This window comes from Sebastes umbrosus, chromosome 18, assembly GCF_015220745.1.
Source record: "Sebastes umbrosus isolate fSebUmb1 chromosome 18, fSebUmb1.pri, whole genome shotgun sequence".
Taxonomy (NCBI): domain Eukaryota; kingdom Metazoa; phylum Chordata; class Actinopteri; order Perciformes; family Sebastidae; genus Sebastes; species Sebastes umbrosus.
This window is the reverse complement of record NC_051286.1, coordinates 22,070,339-22,076,357: the sequence shown is the minus strand read 5'-3', so window position 1 is coordinate 22,076,357 and position 6,019 is coordinate 22,070,339.

Here is a 6,019-nt window from a genome sequence, read left to right as displayed (position 1 = left end):
AACCTGAAGTGACACAAGAGGGTGGAGCCAAGTACAGAACGCTGATTAAGACATTTTTAGGCAACCAAATTGTTACAATTAACATTCATGAGCTGAAAACACACTGTGAAAGGGTTAAAGTTCCAAGACGAAAGCACCCAAAAACTCCCATACTGGACAACGTCGTGGTAGCGACCTGTCAATCACAAGGTAGCCACGCCCTAAAGCATACCCTGTTTTATGTTCTATTCTAAATGTACGACTCTAAATGGGACCATAATTTACTAAATGAACATCATGCTGTATCGAAGAAGACTTGAAACTAGCGATTGAGACCATAAACTCATGTTTACAATGTTTCTCATTTTCTCATAGACCTCTATACAGTCAGACTTATTTTTGCAACCAGAGGAGTCGCCCCCTGCTGGCTATTAGAAAGAATGCAAGTTTAAGGCACTTCTGCATTGACTTCACTTTTCAGACCCGGAGGTTGCCCACTGCTTTGAAGGCTCGGCTTGTTCGCTGGAGTTTGATGGAGGGTTGATATCTGTTTTGTCTATCTTGGTTCAGTTGATAGACTGGTCCCATACATGTTAGCTTGGTGAGGGGGCTGGAGATTTGGGGAGGTGGTTAAGATCTATGAAAAGAGGAGAAATGCACCTCCAAAAATGTCTTGTTTACTTGTTGTATAAACACCACAATTAAAATTATAAGCTAATTGTTAGTATCTGACAATCAATAATTATATTACACCAATGCAATCCTTGTGTTTTGTGTTTACTGCTTTCAAAGAAACTATGTTTGGGTTTATTTTGGGAGAAAAAAGTTTTGGTCTGCCGAGGGGGTTTAAGGGTCCCGGTTTGGGGGTATGGAAATATGGTCACCCATATGTTAACGTCAGCATCCTAATGTGCTCAACAACAATGCTAACATGCTGAAGTTTAGACAGTTTAACATTTTTCACATTGTTAGTTCAGCGCTTTAACATGCTAACATGTGCTAATTAGCACTAAACACAAAGTAGGCTACAGCTGAGGCTGATGGGTATGTGCTTAGTTTGGCGGGTTAAAACAAATTATTGGACAAATTAAAGTTTTGACCTGATGATGACATTAAGGGAAAAGCTAAGGGTTAAGTTATTACAATTCATTACAAGCCACATGATAAGGAGGAGATGGACGCTGGGTAAGGGTTGGTAAGTGGCACACTTTCAGTTGAATTTTTCTGTCTTGATAAGTGATTTGAAAATATAAAGATGGTCTAACTGCCAGGGGGTTGGTTCTTCCTTCAAAAACAGTTTCTCTTCCTCTCTCTCTCTTGTGAGCAGCATCTGAATATAAAATATCAGAAGCAATTGAGAGACAAGAGATTTAAGCTTGAGTGCTGGAATTAGGTGAGGCTAAATCGCTGTCAGGCCTGTGTGTTAGTTCATAGCTGTCATTCTCTTGGCCTTTCAGAGAGGAATCTTCCAGGTCACGTGCGCCCTCAAAGTTTAAAGGGCTCCATTTTCTCTCCATTTCCAGCGTTTCATTCCGAGGGGCTCAGATGAAGCCATTATTGAATCCTCTGATCAGACGCTTGATATGGTGTCCCTGCCTGTATAAGCTGGCTGAAATATTGCAGGTTGATCTCTGTCCTTTGGAGAACATTAAGCCTCGCTGATCGCACAATATATTTTACCGGGCAGCGGCCTCTAATTCTAGGGTTTGTTTTAAAAGAAAAGATGCCATTACTCAAACAGGAACCCAAGTGAGAAATTTACTCTCCTCAGACTTTTTTTTTTCCCCTCGCTCCCTCAACACCTGCTGTCAAGGTGCCCTTGTGTAACAGTCTGTACTCCTAACTGCTTCAGTGGAGCTGTTGAGGAGCCATCAGAGGGGGGCTGAGTATGTACTGGTATTTCAGCCGATTAGACTGTCATCAGGCTATTAAATAAGCATTATCAGTCACCATAAGCCCCAAAGATGTGGGTCAATAGGGGCCTTCTACACCCACTAGGAAGTTTCATCATCTATTCACACGGTAGATCACCGAAAGAAGGTTTAAAAGAAAATGACAGTGACCTTTGAGGACTGTAGTAATTATGACAGGAGCAGAAGCGGAAATCAGGCTCTGTAGTATAGACAGCTTGAAACTCCATATGGGGTAGAGATTTTCACCCAGAAGACCAGAGTTCGCATCCCGTGTGAAACCAACAATGTGTAGTTGTCTTTGTGTTCATAGTTATTTTAACCCAAAACACATTTTTCCCTTAACTAAGTGTTATTTTGTAGTTTTGTTACCTAAACCTAATGAAGTTGTAGTCTTGTTCCCTAAACCCAAAGAAGTTGTAGTTTTATTGAATAAACCTTAAGAAGTTATTGCCTAAATCATAACAAGTTGTAGTCTAAACCTAAAGACATTGTAGTTTTGTTCCCTAAACCTAAAGAAGCCTTTTTGTTTGTGTTCAAAACGTGAAGTTTCATTCAGTTTTACAACTTAACAGCCCACTTCTTCTAAAATACTTAGGATGGGTTAAATGCAAAAGTCAAATTTCATGTATGTACCTGTATGTATATGACAAATAAATATTTCTTCTTCTTCTTCTTCTTCATGTTAGAACACTTTTTAAGTTTCACTTTCTGTTTTACAATGCAGTAGGCGTAGCAGGGCCCTAATGACCTACATCAATGTAGTTTATCGCGACTGATAACACCTGTTTAATTGCCTGATAACAGTCGAATTTGGTGGGTATTTCAACTGTAAGTGCAAAGGCTTAAACAAATACGTTGTTTCTCTTGTTTCAGTTAAGCAGCAGCAGCAGCAGCAGCAGCAGCAGCAGCAGTCCATGACCTGACCCTATGTTTAAGAAATCCTTAACAAATCACCACAAACTGTTTTACTCTTGTAACGATCATAAGCCCAATAAAAAGGCCTTTTCATCAAACGAATCCAAATGAGGAAGATGTACGACTAGCGATAAAATGAAAAGAATTAGACCTAATTCTGCACCTTTTTAATCCCTCCTTCTGTTGTCGCATCAGACATCTTTTAGTTTTGTAAGATCCAAGGATTTTTTTTTTTTATCTCCCTTTGACTGTCGCCAGTGCCAACTAAAGGGAATAAGGGATTCACCCAATTAATTTACTGAAGCCTGTAATAAAAAGGCTGAAAAGCAAGCGGACGGCCTCACTTTTCAATTAATTAAGTAGAGTGTGTATTCTGCTACACATGAAACACACAGTGTGGTTAAGAAGATGATGTCATGGTGCTAATGGAGAGGGAAAGTTGAGACTTTTGTCAACACTGCAGATGCATGTATGGAATGGGCGTCTCAGAGTTACGAGACTTCTGTTTGTTTAGACTTTATATGCAAACTTGAGTTCATGAAGCTTCAATAAGCAGTGTGTACTGTGTGGTGCATTCAATTTACTTCCTTGTGTAAAAGGTAGTCAACAAAATTGCCCCACTGAGATATTAAAGTTTTATATTTCTGCATAACAGACTTTGTCAAGCCTTGTACAGGTCTATAGGAAAATATAGCAGAGTAGGAATATTGATATTAGTCCACTCCTTGATCCTATGATTGAATTAAACCACACTGGTTGACAAATAACTCCTCATTCATGAAACATCTGTGCAAATTTGAAATTGTGCATACAAGCAAAATAAAAGCTTTTGTCAAATATTTTCTTACTTTTCTGCAGGAAGGAAAATAAATGTTTGGAACGGACTACTTCTTCACTGATACGCACAGATTCTTATTGTGGTTTGTGGTGCCTTCTAGTCAGGAAACAGAAAATAAAACATAATTATCATTGAGATTTACCAAATACAAATATTCTAACAGAATTAGTTTTACTTACGAGGTATTTTTGGGGTGTTTTTTTTTTGTCTTTATTACAAACAGTGGAGAGATGACAGGAAATTAGAGGAAGTACGTTTCCATGCACCTGCTTTTATTTGTGCTTAAAAACAACTGAATTGAAAAGTTTGAAATTCAAATGAAAAAGTGGAAATATTGCAAAAAAAAAATCCTTACACTTGCTGGTGGAAAAGTTTTCTGGAAATTTGGTTTAAATCTGCACTACATTTGAATGAAAACACAGATCCCCAATCAGACTCGAACCAGGGATGTGATATTGTTTTATAGTCACCATTAGGGGTGTAAATCACAGTTTTCATCACAATACGATATTATATTGATTCTTTGGACAACGATACGATATTTGCTAATATCCCAAGTCTGCCGCGATATGATGTGAATATCCCAAGTCTACCACGAAATGTGGTGTTTGTTGACAAAACTAAGATCCAATCAGCTCCTTGATTGATTCCGGGCAGGCCTGGCACATCTCGAACGAGCCTTCTGATTCGCCTGCTCAACTGTTTCCACTTTCCCTAATCAGCCCTGCAGGAAGCTCTTTTGCATCATCACCTGACCTTCCACCTGCCCACATGATCACCTGTTTCCACTTGCCCTCATCAGCCCTGCTGTATATATACCAGCCGGTAAGTTGCAATGTTGCTATATACCATTGCTGTCAAAGCCGTTTGACCCCTGTAGCTGAACCTGTACTCTGTTACCTGAACCCTTTACCCTGAAATCTGTCCCTACCTACCTGCCTGTGTTACCTTCTGCCAGATCCACTGACTAAATGAGTCTTTGCCTAAACCTTTTGGATGAGTCAGCCTGTTCACATTGTCTTCCTGGTTTTGATGTACCTCTCATTTTCTCATTAAAACCCTGACCTGTATCCGTCTGCCTAGTTGTTTTTGCATTTGGCTCCTATCCTTGTTGCCCCACTCACACCAGCTGTGACAAAAGGTTTATAATTATGTCCCAGTGTCCTGCCCCCCATGACCCTTATATCACACCTGACACCCAACAGATGTTTTTGGTTACACCCTCTTTCTATTTTCACATGCAGGTCATGGTGATAACAGAGCAATACGACCTTTTTCCCCAGCTTCTTTCTCCAGCTCGCCCTAGGGGATCCCTATGCGGTCCCAGGCCAGCTGGGCCATTTAATCCCTCCAGCATTTTATTATTAGGACTTCTTCTTATTATTGCCCTCGTTTGCTCAGGTAAGATGGCTTGCACACGGCACTAAGAATTGCACTTAAACAGGGTAATTTGGACGTTTCCTGAGTGATTGCCTGGAATGTCCATCCAATTTAAAAACAACCCTGATTCACAAATGTTTGCACGTGGGTAGGAAATCACTGGTCTTCACGTGTTTCGTGAATCTGTTTTGTTTTTCTCTTACCTTGTTTTTACAAACAAAATTAATATTTAAAAATGAGGCTTTCTGGCGGGTGGAAGGGGTGTTGGATGGGTCAAACAAACACAGGACTTTCAACCAGCTGCGTAGCTTTGGGTGGGCCTAGGTGGGCCTGGGTCCACCAATTTGGCACTCAGGGCCACCCAATCAGAAGGCTTCCTTTTTTTTGCTGGATTATCCAGTGAATAGCAGTCAGCGCTGTTTCAATTATCTGACTACAACCATAAAGTGGTAGTGCATTTCACAGCAGCCCCTCCTCTTTCACTCAGTGTACAGCCAGTGTCTGTCGGCTTCGTGATTGCTCGTAGTGACGGCAGCTGTCAAAAACACAAACAGAAAGCCTAGAATTTTACTTTATCCATTTAAAATAAATTCTCCTCTGTGTTTATTATCTACGTCAACCAGTTACATAAAAGTTACTACAAGTATGCATATACTTTTGGCTGAATGTCACTTGTTAAACAGAAACACGTGTACATTGAGGAACAGAAGCCTGAGGAGCAGGAGGAAGAAGTTCAGCCATCATTCTGAACCGTATATTGAAATGTGTATGTGTTTTGTGTTAGAGTGAGTGTCTTTGTCTGGTGAGGATCTTTGTTTCCCATCTAGGTGCTCTCTCTCTCTGATTGGCTGGAGGTGTGGGTTCGGTCTTGGGTGTGTCGGCTGCTGATTGGTCCAACAATCATCTCTGCAATTTAAAAATGCTCAGGTAGTCTGACAGCAGCCTTGTTCTGTCCTCAGCCTCCAAACTTTTGTGTTAAAGCTGTGATCTGGAG